This window comes from Lagenorhynchus albirostris, chromosome X, assembly GCF_949774975.1.
Source record: "Lagenorhynchus albirostris chromosome X, mLagAlb1.1, whole genome shotgun sequence".
Lineage (NCBI taxonomy): Eukaryota > Metazoa > Chordata > Mammalia > Artiodactyla > Delphinidae > Lagenorhynchus > Lagenorhynchus albirostris.
The window spans coordinates 100,723,079-100,741,354 of NC_083116.1; the positions used below are offsets into that span (position 1 = coordinate 100,723,079).

At 41.2% G+C, this 18,276-nt stretch overlaps 1 pseudogene; it reads right to left on the minus strand.

The window, feature by feature from the left end:
- Positions 1–6,714: 6,714 nt before the first annotated feature.
- Positions 6,715–8,042, minus strand: LOC132513309 (large ribosomal subunit protein uL4-like; annotated as a pseudogene).
- Between the last annotated feature and the right edge of the window lie 10,234 nt (positions 8,043–18,276).

The following is an 18,276-nucleotide window of genomic DNA, read 5'->3' on the forward strand; positions in this document are numbered from 1 at the left end:
GGCTGGAACCAACTGAAACCAGGGTGGCTTTGAGAAGAGTCCTGCCATTGAGATTTAGCTCATTATACCTTCATTGTAATGTTCAAAATTACTCCCCCTTATGCCATGACAGTTCTGAAATGAAACATAAAAGGCCAAAAAGTTGGCAGTGGCCCAATTCCTGGGAAATCCCCACCCTTCCCTGAAATAGCAAGACTATTCCTCCCACTCATTAGCGTATGAAATTACTCAGCCCATAAAAACCAATGATCCCATACCCCAGGGCCGCTCTCACTTTCTGAGATGACCCCCACGCCCTGGGGCTGCTCTCACCTTCTAAGAAGGTCTGCATTCTGCCTATGGAGTGTGTATCCCTCTATTTTATCAAATAAACTTGCTTCCGCTTTTCTTTGGCTTGCTCTTGAATTCTTTTCTGCAGGAAGCCAAGAAGCCTCACTTGGCTGTCTGTCCTAAGGACTCCCACAGGTCCCAGGATGTGACATTTCCCTCTCCTGCAACACAGCTGCTCATCTAACTTGAGAATTCCCATGTGAAACTATCACACTGAATGTCATAATGGACATCTCATTCCCAGGCCCTAAACTCTTCATCTCAGAGGTGGGAGTGTGCACAACAGGATGATATACTATGCTTTCTGCATTTCACTACACACATCCTTGTTACCCCAGTCAATTTAAGAAGAACATGTGCCATCTTCATGGGTTCTGCATCCAACCTGCAAAGTCTACACCTTGAGCCAACTTCCTACTCCAGGCAGTAACTGGTGCCAATGTAGGCCAGCAATCAAAGCCACAGAACACCTACTCTGTAGTGTGCCAAGCTCTCAGAAACCATGGAAAGGAGTCTGAGCTGAAGACACCATCTGGATTGATTCAGAAGACATGTCTTCCACATCCAGCCTTTCATCTGTTGAGTTACTGAGGTAATTAGCACCCATGTATCCCCCCTTTTAATTTCCAAGTGGAAAAACAAGACATACTTGAACCTGCACACCCACTTCCACTACTCATGGGACTCCTGGCCTGTCTTCCCTGTCATCACTCACCAATATCAACTATTACGTAGCCCCAGCATCAGGGGAGGAGGGCCACTGTCCACATGAGAAGAAATACCCATCTCCAGCAGGCAATAAGACAATCCCCAGCAACAACTGAAACATCCATGGGTAGATGAATGGATAAATATGTGTCACCAACAATACCCACTGGGGTCCCTGAGAAAAATAAGATGGAATCTAGGTGATAAGATAAAGTTTAACTTCTTTTGTGCTTAGTCTAGTTTCACTTGCCAGTAGAGGGCCATGTGCAGAGGCCTTGCTCCTAACATGTCGGATTAGAGCTCCTAGTACAGAACCTTCATGCCTGATACCCCAATTGGCATGCTGTGTGCAAAAGTACTGAGCAGGACACGTCAATTCAAGATGGCAGTGGCATACCGTGTGCAGAGATGCTGCACCCAGTGCTTCAGTCTGAACTGCCATGAGGAGAACAGCTGCACCTGACCCTCAAGGACTCTGCCCCTCCCTCCACAGATGAGAACCCTATAAAGCAGCCCTACTGATGGCCTTTTGGGGACAGTGTGTAATCTGGAGTGAGAGTGCACCTCTCCATTCTTTAATCAAAGAATAAAGCTTTCCTTTGTTTCTGAACCAAACTTGTTCTCCTTCTATTGGAGCAAGTGACGTCAGGCAGGAGGACCCTTATTGGGGCCTGACTCAAAAGGGTCAGTAACAAGTTTTGGTGATCCAGATGGGATGGACCATGGCCTTTTTGCCTCCACCTATCCACTAGGCTCTGGGCTCATCCCAGCTCCAGTGGGAGGAAGGCAGAGGCTTTGGGAGGTTCACGTGAGGATGAATGACTGTGTGATCTTTGACTACACTCTGATGGGGTAAAATGGCGGTAGCCTTTGGCCGAATTCAGAACAACTCTGCCCAGCAACCCAATAGCCGGATGTGGTGTGCACACAGCGTAGCTCCCAGAGTAATCCAGACTGTGACCCCCTGAGGGGATCATACTCTGGCATCCTTGGGCATCAGAGACTGAAACTCAATAATGAGTATCTTCCTGCTGCCTCTGGCTGGCCTTCCCTTGGTACCAGACGCCTGGGGACGGTGAGGATCTGTGGACTAGAGGGAACCACGGCAGTCTTGCCTGCTGTCTCACCAGTAGTGCTGACCTCTTGACCCCTGTACAAGGCAGTAGCAGTAACACCAGGGCTTTTTGCCCTCCTCCCCAACCTCCAGGGGTCAACAGTAGCATTATCCATAGTCACGTTCAGTTTGGTAAGGGAAAGTGGGCAGCCCCGTGAGCCGAGAGGTGAGACCAGAACAAGGCCCAGGTAATGAGAACCACCTGACAAAACAGAATGAGGACGCTCGATCTGAGTTCAGAAAAAGGCACCCAGGACGCCCAAATGTGAAAGGGTCCCAAGGTAGGTATGCGACTGGGGACTTGACCTCTTCTGGTCAGTGCTAGTTTCTCTGAACTGGGCTGGGGAGCCCTGTGAGCCACTCACAAGATCATTACTGGGAAGCCCTGTGAGCTGCTGGCAAGAATAGGAAATACCCACTGCCCGACCTCTCCCCCCCACTCTGCTTGGGAGGCGAACCTTGGGTGATTCTTTACCGACTGAGGCTCCACGGGCTCTCCTCCCGGTATCAGCACAGAATACCAGCTACTCCAGTGATCTGGTGAGTACCCTGTGGGAATCCCTCATGCTTTTAGCTCTCACCCAGCAAGAAGCCTGAAAACTCCTCCTCTTCAGCCAAAAGGAGGAAAGAGAAGAGCCCCGTCTCAGACAGCTGTGCCACTCCCTAAGGGACTAAGGTGGTCAGGAGCCAACATGGCTAAGCTGTTCTGGCCTGGAGGCACTCCTGTCCAACCTCCTGTGGGACATTCTGACTGAGGAAGGACTGAGTATTTCAAGCACAGGCCATTATGAATTCAAAGGGAACCCCCAACTGTATCAGATCCCATGCCTATTTGGGTCTCTTAAGGAATCCATTAATGGTTTGGTTGCTGGTTCCAAATTTCCCAAACCAGAAATTTATTTGGGTCAAACCTTGGGGCATTTGTGTGTCAACAAATCACTCCAACCGCCCCCTCGGTAACCGGTAACAAATCCAAAACAGAACACCTAAGGTATGGGGAACCAAACATCTGCCACGTCGAAGGGTAGCCCATTAGGGTGTATCCTGCAGAAATGGAAGTTTTTCAGGTATCACCCCCTAACTGAAAACATTTAATCTTCCTACGTAATAGAGCCTGCCTCCAATACCAGCTGAGAGATGGGTAAAGTTGGCCTGTCTATGGGTCTGCTAATGACCAGCCAAGGTCCAACAACCCACCAAGAAAAGTACTCTCTTTGAGTCAGGTCCCCGATGGAGAAGAACTCATCCAGGTATATGTCCCATTTACCACTTTTGATCTGTATAAACACTGGAAAAGTCACAGTAAGGGGTTGATGGAAGATCCAGAGGAGTTCCTGAATCTGATTATGGGAATCTTTCAGACCCATGACCCCACCTGCGCTGACCTGTAGAGCCCCCTCAGTGTACTCTTAATGGGGGAAGAAAAGGCCAAGGTCTTTTTAAAAGCCAGAGAGGAAGCAAACAAAGAGAACACAAACAATGTAGTTTGTGTTATTTTCAGACCAGGGAATTAAGTGGTCCCAGATAATGAACCCACCTGGGACCACAGAGACAATGGAAAAGAAGCAGAACCAGATACCACTACCTCTTGCCTCGTTAAGGTTGCCCACTGGCTATTTAAAAACTGAGATACAGAGGAGAAAAAGTCAGAATAAAAAGGCCTGGCCGCAAGCCCATTTACTGCCTATTGCCCTCCAATGTCAACTGGTCGGCAAGGGAATCTGGACGAACAGCCCATGGAGACTCGCAACTCTGTTGCAGGGGATTACTCCGTGGGTACATCACTTGAGAGTAAACAACCCAAGACAATGGACCCTTCTGACTCCTCTTCTGAACCTTTCTCCAACCTAAAACTCCTTTTCTGAAAAACGGCAAACGGTAAGTAACCCTATATGCCTTGCTGAGCAGTAGAGATTTGAAAATCTCTTAGCTGACCAGGGAAGGGTCTGTGTGCTGGCCAATACGTCATGTTGCTTTTACTTCAGTGCAAGTGGCCTGACTGAAGAAAGTTCAGACAGGCTACCGGAAACAGCAACTTGCCAAACAGAAGGCAGCCAGCCTCACTCGGCCGAACAAATGTGGAGCCGGGTGAAACAAGGCCTCCCCTGGGTCGCCGGTTTCTACTTTTCCTGGGCCCCTTAATAACCATTGTTCTCTTGCTGACACTTGGGCCATGTATCAAATTGTCTTGCGTCTTTTGTCTCCAAAAGGTTAGAATCTATAAAATGTCCAAGGGTGGTCGCTCAGGAACGCAAACAGGGCTAAGGCCTGGGGAAAATCAAAAATAACTAAAGGCAGCTGTGGGAGGCTCTGCTCCTCTCCCTGGGGTTATGACGACCCCCCAAATCAGCAGAAAACAGTCACAGAAGACAGACCGTCGCCCCTCAGCGCCCCTCGAGAATGAGAAGCCGGCCAAAAGGCAGAGGAGGGAACTGTCACCAGCAAAGTTATTAACAATTCCTGGGAAATAGAATTTGGGTAATACAATAAAGTCTAACCTTTTTTTTTTGTTTCTTTTCCTCTGTGCTTCGTCTTCTTTCTCTTGCTCATATGGTGCTACGTGCAGAGGTCTTGTACCTGGCATTGTACCACATTCTTAGTTCAAGATGGCTGCACCGGACACCTCAGCTCAGCGGGCCGTGTGCAGAGACGCCGCGCCCACGCTGGGATCTGGAGCATGAGCAACACGTCTGCGCCTCCCGTGCGAACTCCGCCCCCTCCCCGCTGATCCCAATAAAGCAGCCCCGCCCCTGGCCTGTCAGGGAGAGCAGATGCTCTAGAGCACAAGCACACACCTCTCCACTCTTTGATTAAAGAATAAAGCTTTCCTTTGCTTCTGAACCGAACTCCGCCTCCTATTGACTTGAAGGACACTAGGCAGAAGGGCCCTTGTTGGGGCCCGACTCTAAAGGGTCAGTAACATATGTGGTATAGACATACAATAGAATACTATTCAACCTTAAAAAAAGAAGAAAATTCTGCCAAATGCAACAATATGGATGAGCATCATGGATATTATGCTAAGTGAAGTAAACCAGTTACAGAAAGAAATACTGCATGATTCCACTTGTATGAGTTATTTAAAATAGTCAAATTCACATAATTAAAGACTGGAATGGTGGTTGCAAGGGGCTGAGGGGAAGGGGAAATGAGTTACCAATCAATAAACATAAAGTTTCAGTTAAGCAAGATAATAAGATCTAGGATCTGCTGTACAACATTGTACCTATAATCAAAAAATAATGTACACTTTAAAATGTTTTAAGACAGTAGATTTCACGTTAAGTGCTATTATTACACACACACACACACACACACACACACACACACATACACACGACAGCCACAAGCCCTGGAACACCAAGAGGGGTGCACTGGACTCCCAGTATGTAGGGGGTATTCTAAGGTAAGGTGGCTGTCTTTCATGTCTCTATTCCTTTCATCCAGTAGACTCACCACACTGAGATGTCCCTACTGCTCAGCTGGCAATGGTGATATTTCCCAAACCTATTCATGTAATTTGTCCTGGACCCTCCCCACCCCCCTGCCCCCAAATTCCCCATCTTCTCTACTTCCTGTGCTTTCTCCACATAATGCTGAGCTCTGGATTCAGAATCCTGACAGCTATCCTACACTGGGGTCCCTGGACTTGCTTTGTATGTGACTCTCATGGACCCTGGATAATGCTGTCCTCTTGGATCCTCACTAGCTAAGATTTTCCTGTCTGGCCCTATTCCTTGACACTTGGTCATTCTGATCGAATCCTTGCTTCTCACATGAAGGAGAAATACCATGTTGGCATAACAGAATTTTAAAGCATTCCAAGAAATATCCTGTTACTCAGGAAATCACTGTATAAATCCAGCTTAATATGAGTGAGGTTGTAATATAATTTTCGGCTAAACTTAATTAGAAAACAAGGAAATACAAAATATTAGTGAGACAATATTTTCTCACTCTTAAGTTTGACTATAATTTAAAGGATTGGTAAATTAAAGTGTCCGTAAATGTGTAGGGTATTAAAATACATTAATTTGTGAGACAGAACTAGAAGAAAAATGTTGGAAATAAATTTGGGCTATATTTATAAAAATATACAATCTTCTCCACTTTAACCCAATTTACATTTTGTATTATCTTTCCTTTGAGAAAGCATGCACATGGGCCCTATAATGCATTTCCAAAATGTTGACTTCAGTTCTGTAAATCATATTAACAAATGGGAAACAACTTAGTTTCTAATTAGTAGGAGAACAGTTAAACTCATTATGACACATACTTGCTTTGGGTATAGTTAGATAAGTGAGGTTATCTATATGTGTTATCATGGAAAGATCCACATTCATTTTATTAAGTGGCAAGGGCAAGAAGAAAAACATGTTACTTTTATCCATTAAATTAAAAATAGAACGTATTTCTATACTACATCTCTATATTGTAAATCCTAGAGTCATCTTTTTTTTTTTTTTTTTTTATGTTTCTCACTGCCTCTTTGATCAGGTCTTTATTCAAAATTAGCTGTCCAAAATGATTTGACCTTTACCGAATAAACAAATTTAAGTTTATGCAGCAGCCTTTTCCTCTGTGGTGGGTTTCTTTTCTGTGGGCTTCTTTTTAGCAGGCTTCTTTTCAGCTGCTGGTTTCTTGGTCACTGCAGCTTTTTTCCCACCAAAGGCTTCTTTGGCTTCTTCAGCTTCTTAACGCAAACAGCCTCCTTTCCCTTCTTTCCCACCACAGGCTTCTTGCCTGGAATCCCCTTCTCAACTGATTTGGCTTCTAGTGCTGCTGCTGCCCTATCCATCCGGATTTTGTGGTTCTTGGCCTGGCGAAGAATGGTGTTCTGGCGCATGGTCTTTGCATATGGGTTTAGCTTCAACATGATTCTCAGGTTTTTCAGTGGATTCTTCTTCAAGACTCTGTGATGAATCTTCTTGCTTGGTGCTCGGAGGGCTCTTTGGATCTCTGGGCTTTTCAAGATTCTGCTAAGGTCTGTATTGAGCATCTTGTGCATGGGGAGGTTGTAGTTACTCTTGAGGGAGGCAGCTTTACGCCAAGTGCCATACAGCTCCTCTAACTTGCGGAAAAGCAGTTTCAGTCCAAATGCAGAAACGTCCCACATGCCCCCCAGGAGCTAGTTTCAAAATGTTCAGTTTGCTTACATTAAGCAGAGTAATTCCAGGGATGTTTCTGAAGGCCTTGATGATACCATTGTCCTCATTATAAATGATGCAGGGTCCCCTGCACTGGATACGGTGATGGTTTCTCATTTTGCCTTTGCCAGCTCTCATTCGCTGCGAGGCGTAGACCTTTTTGATATCATTCCAAGCCTTAAGTTTCTTCAGGAGCAAAACAGCCTCCTCGGTCTTCTTGTAGCCTTCAACTTTATCTTCAACCACCAAAGGAAGTTCAGGAACTTCCTCTATACGATGACCTTTAGACATGACCGGCGCTGGTAAAGCCGAGGCAGCCAACGCAGAGCAGATGGCATATCGCTTCTGCGTTGTATTCACTCTGCGGTGCCAACGTCGCCAGGTCTTGGTTGGTGCAAACATGCGGCCCCCACGACACATATTTCCAAAAGCACCCTGGCCAGAATGGTGAGTGCCGCCACCTCGAACCCAGGAATTCAAGCCACAGCTCTGCCAGTACCCCAAGACTCAGCACTGGTTTGATGACCTGCTAATTCACTGACAGCATAGGGCTGTCTGTTGTTTTTGTGCAAGTTGGTATGAACAAAGTTCATAATATCTGGTCGAATGGGAGCCTTGAACACAGCAGGCAAAGTGACACTTTTGCCAGATGACTCCCCCTTTTCAGAGTACACTGATATCAGTGGACGAGCACACGCCATGGCGGGGAGAGGACAAGGCCACGCTCCTCTCAACCCGGCGGCTCCCACAGGAAAAGCTAGAGTCACCTTTTAAATTATACACACTAGACTCTCATTTGTGGTAACCTCTCAGTGAGGGCATGAATTTTGGAGAAATACTGTAAAGCAGAGAACTTTGATTTATGTATATTGTTAAAACTCTTTTGCCACAAAAATATATGCATCAGTAGCTTTCTTATTAAGATATTAAAATAGGTCAAACAAAGAAAGTAGCTAATAAGATAGAGTATGTTAATAAGATAGAATGATTGCTGCATGATACAACACACAAAACCTGAATTTTGAATGGCTTAACACAAAGATATTTATTTTTGTGAAGATGAAACCTGATGTACATTGTCCTGGCCACACTACTATCAGGTGACCCATGGATCCAGGCTGTTCCACCTTCTAGTTCCACCATCACAACACAAACTCTCCGGGATGTTGCTGAATGAAAGAGAAAGCATAGAGGTGGCATACTGACTCCCATATTCTTTGGCCTGAAAGTGGCAAACTGCTTTTTCTCATATGTCAGCAGCAAGGGCTAGTCCAATGACATGTGATGGGGACAAAAACTATACATACCATTAAATTATACTTTATTCTCATTTTCATCTTCCTATTTTAAGCCTGCATAAAGTACTTTGGTGATAGAGTCCTTCTTTTTATCACCTGGGACACATTATGGAATAGTGGGAAGATAAATGAATTATTGATAAAAGACAGAAGGTTTACCTCTGGCTGGCAGGAGTGGAAGAGTGTGGGCTGTACACCAGTTCAGATCGGGGGTTTAGTCCCAGTATAGTCACAAACTATTCTGTTAATTCAGGCACATCCCAAGCTCTATGAACCTCAGTTTCTTCATCTCTGAAGTTGGTCTAATAATATGTCAAAAGTCTGTTGGAATGCATGTAATGTATGTAAAACGCCTGGCACAGTGCTTGGTATATCTTAAATCTTTATGAATGGGAATTATTACTCTGGTTATTTTGACCACAAACGGAACCACCTTTACCTATTTTTTTAATTAAAAAATTAGTCAAGGATGTATCAGAGTACATGAATCGCTGTAGGACATGAAATATCGAATCAGATAAAAATTGTTACTTGGCAAGTAAAAATCAAATAAAAATTTCCCCTCAAATAGTCTATTATATAATTTAGGTGTGGAGGTGTCATCCCAACTGGATGAAACTCAATGATCCTAGAATTTGTGTCAAGGACTAACTCCTTCCCTGCATGCCATGCAAACCACCATTTTCATTCATTTCACCCTTACCAAAAATCTAGCCCCAGATTAGATTTGCCAACATACATTCAAGATAACCTGATTAAAATGTTCTATGAATGTAGTGGACTCTGGCCCTCCAAGCCCTACATATACAGTGCCAGCCCAGTGTGTTCTGCACATATCATCTCAAGGGACTATCATACTTATTTCTCAAACACTCCTTGGAGATAATGTGCATAAAACATTTAGGTTGCAATGTGTTCAACTGTGCTGGGACAAAAGCACAGGACACCTTCCATTCTTGCCTTTCTTCATGATCTCAAAGTAACGGCTAGAAATTCTCCCTCCAGGTTTTTATCTCTGAACGCTGAGTTATACTATCTGAGAATGTGGCTCCCGCTCACCTCTCTCATAGCTGTATCTTCTCCACCACCCAGCTTAACAACAAATCACCTCATACAACTCAATAGCAAATGAACAAACACTCCAATTAAAAAATGGGCAGAGGACCTGAATAGGCCTGAAGACATACACATGGCCAACAGGTACATGAAAAGGTGCTGAACATCACTAATTATCAGGGAAATACAAATCACAATCAGGTATCACCTCACACCTGTTAGAATGGCTAACATCAAAAAGACAAGGCATAAAAGTGTTGGCAAAGGTGTGGAGAAAAAGGAACGCTTGTGTACTGTTGGTGGAAATATACTTTGGTGCAGCCACTATGGAAAACAGTATGAAGATTCCTGAGAAAAAAATAACAATAGAACTAACATATGATCCAGCAATTCAACTTCTGGGCACATATGTAAAGAAATGGAATCACTATCTTGAAGAGATGTCTGCATTCCCTTGTTCATCACATCATTATTCACAACAGGCAAATATGGAAGTGACCTAAGTGTCTGTCTGCAGATGAATGGATAAAGATGTGATGTATGTGTGTGTGTGTGTCTGTGTGTGTGTGTGTCTGTGTGTGTGTACAGACACATAGATGAGTACATACCTACATGTGCACAATTCTTGGCTTTTGTGTCTCTGATATTCTTACTCTGCTACTCTTCCTGTGGAAATAAGTCTCCAGTTTTATAAAAGAAGTTGAAAGAACTTGCACTGAGGGACTTCCCTTGTGGTCCAGTGGTTAAGACTCTGCGCTCCCAATGCAGGGGGCCTGGGTTCGATCCCTGGTCAGGGAACTAGATCCCGTGTGCTGCAGCTAAGAGAGTCCACATGCCACAACTAAGACCTGGTGCAGCCAAATAAATAAATAAATAAATATTTAAAAAAAAAAGAACTTGCATTGAGTGTTATTTTAAAGTCAGCTTTTTAGGATTACATTTGTGCTTTTCATGAAGGAGTCTTTCACTATACACATAGCAACTTATATTTCCTTTTGTCATGGAGACGTATGATTTAAGTTAAAGCAGTCCCTGAGCCTGTCTGTGTTTTTGTTTGGATTAAGAGTTGGAGGTTTACGCAGAAAAGAAGACTTTTCTCTTCTTTGACAGGAGCGTTCATCAATTTATCTTGAGTGTCCTGTACAGCAAATCCATTATAAATATAATGCTAATGCTGGCATTTAGGCAGAAGTGATGATGTTCCAGGCAGAGTTCTAATGTTTATAGCTCAAGGAGGGGTGGATTTTAAAATCTTAATAAAATTACTGTGACATTATCATGATTGACTTTTGTAGCCATTATCTTGTCTAAATATTATCTTCTACCATGGATGTGTACGGTAAAAAACAAGTAAATTCATTATGTTACTGGATTCTCATATAGATTTATAAAGAATTTTAGGTAGGCAGGTGCAAGAATGGGAAACAGAGAGGATGACACTGGGAGGGTTGAGTAGTGGCCAGATGTGTGAGGAAAGTGTCAAAATGCTCATGTGAGCAGACTGTCTGATTAGATAATGACAAAACCGGAAGTGGGCATTTGATTGTTACTGAGATATGTGTTGTGATCTTCTGATTTCCTCCTGAATAATGAACACTTATACTTCTCAACCCTCTCTAAGAAATTCTCTGAAACAAGACGTTGCTTTGAAACATGTGGCTAAGAGACATAGCTGATTTTAGCCTGTCATTAACATGGTTCTGGGGCAGAAGAGCTGACACCTGAAGATGACACCTGAAGATTTTAGAAATGATCAGTCTAAAAATACAGAATTCCTCAAAGGTTTCCCTCCATGGAAGTCATTTGGGTAATCTGAAGTTTTAATTTTATATCTGTGCTTTTATTACAGTACAAATACGCCAGTGTAGCCACATTATAAGCACGGGCATGCCATGCTCACACACAGAGGTATTCATACACATACACACACACATCAGCTTCTTTCTTATGTCATACATATTAGGGATATATAGATATAGATGCTTGATTAATTACAAATTCAAAATCATGTTCATTCATTAACAAAATCAGTTTTAAAGAACGTCAATTTGGGAGAAATCATTTGTTATTTGGGAAGTTATAAAATGCAAAACACCACAATGGAAAGAAATCACTGTGAATGTCAAAACCCCTTCCAAACTGCTGAGGACTTAAGTTGTCTTGGTATAAACTCACTGAAATTAGCATTCTTCACTCTTAAGAGAAATATGTAATTTTCTTCATCTCTTTGAAAAGAAATTATATGTATTTATAGCTCTATAAACTTATAAGCATCATCAGATAAAAATGAATAAACAATCATGGCAAATCAATTTTCCTTGAAATGTTGTTTGATCTGTACAAAGCAGACTACTTCAGATTTATAAATCGTGTCTTTCTGCTAACTGAGATTCAGCGTTCTGTCAATATTTAAAATTTTATAACTAATAGCCTTTTTTCTTCTAATTTTACTTCATCTGTTAAACATGAAAACTGAAATATTGATTTAAACAGGAAATGAACTTTTACTTAGGGCATCATGATTAATTAGTACGGCACATTCAATGTACATGTGCCTGTCTTGAGATTAACAACAACAACAAAACAATAGATTTGAGATGAAAAAATAAAATGCTTGAATATTATTTATGGACACAATGTAGAAAATAACTTATCTATTCTTAATGAATTTGTCAAAATTCCTACAGTTTTACATGCTGAGGGAGAAGATAGATTATAAGTGAAAATATCAAATGTTAATACTATAAACTCTATTTCACTCAGCTTCAGAAATCAGATCCTCAGATCAATACTTTTGTTGAGACCTGTAAGTTACACATATATCTAATACTTGGTATTTGACATTTTCCATCCCTTCATTTATATGCCCCACATACCCGGCTTGCCAAAGAAACCCAGGGCAGCTACTCACCTGTCTGCCCACTCTCCTTCTGAGAGTGTATTCTTGCTTAAATAAATCCTCACTTTACTTTCTTGACCTCCCTGTCTCGTTTCTGAATTCTTTCTGTGATGGGACAAGAACCTTACATTCACCAGGAGCATTTGTGCCTAGACAACTCAGGGGACAGACAAAGAACACAACTTAATATGATTTTCCAACCTTTCCTCTCATGGCCTCCTCCTTCCCACCTGCAGCCTCTCACCTGACCCTCCATCCCCAAACAGTCCCAACCTTCCCTCTCTCCAGGTTTATTGTGATGGTTAATTTCCTGAAATACATGTTTCTACTCTTTATAGTTTTTCCAGGATTGATATTGGCTAAGAGAGTCAGCAGAACACTTTGCTGAAAAACTATCACTACACAACAAAACTTATGTTTACTAACATTTGCTAAAGTCCTTGGTATTGCATAAAATTATTAGTTAAACTTAGCATCTGTATTTCATGGATTTCCAAAAGAACCATGGATTTCACATACTCTGGCAACTGAACATGTTTAAAAGACTTAAGTGTCTTTTAAACATGTCTGCTTGGTGCAACTTAAGGAAATTAACGGTAAGCTGAGAGTTCCTTCTCTACCGTACACATAATACTCAGCATTAAGTCTGTTTGTTGTTTGAATCCGGGGACTGACATTGAATTCTAGCAACTGTTGAATCTATTACTTAATGTAAGATGAAAACAGAATTAATAATGCTGGAAAAAAGGCACTTGAGAAAATAAATCTGCTAACCAAACTTTTATGACTTCATAATCATCTATCTGCCCTGTTTTGCTGGGCAAATTCTCCACTAGTAGTGTTAAAAGGAAAAATCCCTACCTGTAGCAGCATTTGTCTAGGTGGTATAAAACTGAACACTGTGGTTCATCAAAAATGTTCTAACCAGCTGAAGCTGAAAAAATACCATTATCTTTTAATGACTCTTACTGGACCTAACTGAAGGGGCTTTTCTGTCCAACAAATAGCAGGATTTATTTTTTACCCAAACTACATACAGACCTATGGACAATTCAAGTCCTCTCTAAAGTGTTAGTTTTCAATCCTTAATTAGCATAATCACTAAGTAACCCCCTTTCTAGCTAAAAACCTCCAAATCACCTCCACCACCACCACCAGTACTTTGTTAATTTACTTACTGGTAAGTATTATAGCTGTCATATCTCATATCTCTGAGAGTCTTGGTTTATGTTTAACAAAGGTTTAGGTTTTAAAACCTTGCTTCTCAAAGTGTGGTCCACGGACCATAAGCATTGACCTCACCTGGGAACATGTTAGAATCCTCAGACACTTCCCCCAAGAACTACTGAATCAGAACTTGCACAATAACAACATCCCCAGGGGATTTTTATGCAGAATTAAGTTAGAGAGGGGCAGGTCGAGGGCAGGATTTATCAGGGGTGAATCCGTGGACAAGTAACATCAAAAGCACCTGAAGAGTACTGGCACAAAAACAGAAAGATAGATCAATGGAACAGGATAGGAAGCCCAGAGATACACCCACGCACATATGGTCACTCTTTGACAAAGAAGGCAAGAATATACAGTGAAGAAAAGACAGTCTTTTCAATAAGTGGTGCTGGGAAAACTGGACAGCTACATGTAAAAGAATGAAATTAGAACACTCCCTAACACCATACACAAAAATAAACGCAAAATGGATTAAAGACCTAAATGCAAGGCCAGACACTATAAAACTCTTAGAGGAAAACACGGGCAGAACACTCTATGCCATACATCACAGAAAGATCCTTTTTGACCCACCTCCTAGAGAAATGGAAATAAAAACAAAAATAAACAAATGGGACCTAATGAAACTTCAAAGCTTTTGCACAGCAAAGGAAACCATAAACAACACGAAAAGACAACCCTCAGAATGGGAGAAAATATTTGCAAATGAAGCAACTGACAAAGGATTAATCTCCAAAATTTACAAGCGGCTCATGCAACTCAATATCAAAAAAACAAACAACCCAATACAAAAATGGGCTGAAGACCTACATAGACATTTCTCCAAAGAAGATATACAGACTGCCAACAAACACATGAAAGGACGCTCAACATCACTAATTATTAGAGAAATGCAAATCAAAACCACAATGAGGTATCACCTCACACCAGTCAGAATGGCCATCATCAAAAAATCTACAAACAATAAATGCTAGAGAGGGTGTGGAGAAAAGGAAACCCTCTTGCACTGTTGGCAGGAATGTAAATAGATACAGCCACTATGGAGGACAGTATAGAGGTTCCTTAAAAAACTAAAAATAGAACTACCATATGACCCAGCAATCCCACTATTGGGCATGTACCCTGAGAAAACCATAATTCAGAAAGAGACATGGACCACAACGTTTATTGCAGCACTATTTACAATAGCCAGGACATGGAAGTAACCTAAGTGTCCATCCACAGATGAATGGATAAAGAAGATGTGGCACATATATACAATGCAATATTACTCGGCCATAAAAAGAAATGAAATTGAGTGATTTGTAGTGATGGTGGATGGACCTAGAGTCTGTCATACAGAGTGAAGTAAGTCAGAAAGAGAAAAACAAATACCATATGCTAACACATATATATGGAATCTAAAAAAAAAAAAAAAGGTTCTGATGAACCTAGGGGCAGGACAGGAATAGAGACGCAGACATAGAAAATGGACTTGACGACACGGGGAGGGGAAGGGTAAGCGGGGACGAAGTGAGAGAGTGGCATGGACATATATACACTACCAAATGTAAAACAGACAGCTAGTGGGAAGCAGCCGCATAGCACAGGGAGATCAACTCGGTGCTTTGTGACCACCTAGAGGGGTGCCATGGGGGTGTGAGAGGGAGACACAAGAGGGAGGAGATATGGAGATATATTTATACATATAGCTGATTCACTTTGTTATAAAGCAGAAACTAACACACGATTGTAAAGCAATTATACTCCAATAAAGATGTTAAAAAAGAAAAAAAAAAAGCACCTAGAGAGCTTGTTTTAAATGCAGGGTCCTGGGACCCATGTCAGATTTATCTGATCAGAATCCTGTCAGGTAAAACCTTGGGAATCTGAACTTTAAACAAGCAGCCCAGGTGATTATTATGTACATTGAAATGTGAGAACTACTGCCTTAGAAACTGCAGTCATCAAGTAGGTTTTTTTTTTAAATCAAGAGAAGCATTGGAGACTTTTTTTGCCTCATAATTTTATGAAATTTAAATGAGAATTCAGTGCCTGGTTTTAAATTTAAATTACTCTGTGGAGAGGATCACTTCCTTATATATTTGCCTAACTGTAACTTTACAGTGATATAGGTACCTCTGAAATTCTGTCATGTGTCTTGCATCATTCATAGCTTGCCTTTTACTATGATTAATTTTATATATTGGACATTTTCTGGTATACACTATTGGTACATCTTACAAGTCAAATAGAGCATTAGAAATATCAAGTTAAAACAAAAGGAGAGAATCTGATGTTAGTTTTCAAGTGTCAGGATATACAAAAATATTGCAGTTGTGCAGGTGTGGGTGTGCATGCACATGTGTGTGTTAAGAAGGGTGAAAAAATCTTTAACCTTATTACTGGCTTGGTTTTTGATTCAATTTTTCTACATTCAGAAGTCATCATATTACTTATTCTAAATGTTTGCTAGTACAGCTATTAAAGAATATACAATATAAACTGGTGATATGAGTAATTCAACATTTAAGCGTCTTGGTATAGCATAACATCATGTATATATATGTTACTGCTTCTCCTTCCCCGTTTTCTTTTCTTTTTTCTTTTTCTTTGAATACTGGCTTGAGGAATAGTGAAATGACTATGAGAAACTTGGCTGGAAAAAGCAACTTTCTCCACTTACCCTTAGATCTTTCTTCTGGCAGGAGTGAACAAGGCGAGGAGTGATTGTCTGAGGCACAGAGGTGGCTTTGGCATTCTAAGCACAGGGGGAGCTTGTCTTTTGGAATCCTGGGTCAGGTAGATTATGGGTTTTCCCAGAACGTCCTCTTGAGGCTGGCTCGTTTTTTCTTAACTTTCTCTGATAAGGCTATTTTACGATATATCTTTTATTTTTACTTCTTTTTTTTTTTAAAGAAGCTGATATGGCTTTTTAAACAAATAATTAATTAATTAATTTTGGGCTGCATAGGGTCTTCATTGCTGCGAGTGGGGCCTCCTCTTCGTCACGGTGCGCGGGCTTCTCATTGCGGTGACTTCACTTGTTGCGGATCACGGGCTCTAGGCACACGGGCTTCAGTAGTTGTGGCACGTGGGCTCAGTAGCTGTGGTTCACAGGCTCTGGAGTGCAGGCTCAGTAGTTGTGGTGCCCGGGCTTAGCTGCTGCGCGGCATGTGGGATCTTCCCAGACCAGGGCTCGAACCTATGTCCCCTGCATTGGCAGGCGGATTCTTAACCACTGCGCCACCAGGGAAGTCCTGATGTCTATTTTTAAAAAAATTTCTAGGTCCCGTTCTCCACCAATTGAATCAGACTTCCCAGAAGAGGGGCCTGGGAATCTGTGCTTTCTCTTCTTCTAACATAAGTTTTGAGTGGTAGAATGAGAAGACTTAGACTCCTTAAACTGTAATTTATTCTGACTATAATTAGTTTTCATGAATGGTGGAAAAAAAGGGAAGAATTTTTTTGTGGTTGTGTGGATTTCTGTGAAGCAGAATTCTAAATAATTCTTTTTTAAATTTTTTTAACATCTTTATTGGAGTATAATTGCTTTACAATGGTATGTTAGTTTCTGCTTTATAACAAAGTGAATCAGTTATACATATACATATGTTCCCATATCTCTTCCCTCTTGCGTCTAATCTTGTTTCGTTTATTTTGGTGTCATTTTGGTGGAATCCTCAACATTTTTAACTTTACTATAACAATTAACTAAACCTGGCCAATTAGTTAACCACATGAACCACTGTAAATATTTGTATTTTATAAATTCTTAATTATCAGAGGGAATTCACTATAATTTGCACTGAATAAATTTACTATAAATTTGCATATTTGTTTTAATTTATTCAAAATGGTTAATTTATATTATTCACATTTTTATTCAAATATATCTCTTTATGTGTTACTAGGTTCATGTGCATGGTAATTGAATAAATATGCACTCGACAGCATTAATATTTAAATTTCTTCCATCTAATTTGTGAGGTCAATGTTTATAGATTTTTTTAAAGAGTCTGAATTCAGGATATAGAAGCGAAGTTTTTAAAACTTAGATTGCTTTTAATTCTAACATCTTTTAAACTACAGAAATCTATTGACAGTAAAGCAATAAAAAGTAGTGCTATGACAGTTAAGGAATGTCAGGGCAAAAGAAAATAATGCAGATTTATATTAATGAAATGGATTTATATATTAACCTTTACTGCTATACTGTTAGTTTACATTACACTTTTGTTTGCCTCTGTCTGTGTGATCCTTTTAGGTGTAAAGAAGGCTCAGCAGGTAAAAATTGGGGCAATTTTGACAACATGGGTTGTGAAAGTTATCTGAAATCATTACAATGCTTGGGCCAATCTTGCTAAGATTGAAATAAATGTATTTTAATTTCCGAACGTGAAGTGTACTCAAGCCAATATTTTTAAGAAAGTATAAAAATTATATATAGGGCTTCCCTGGTGGTGCAGTGGTTGAGAGTCTGCCTGCCGATGCAGGGGACGTGGGTTCGTG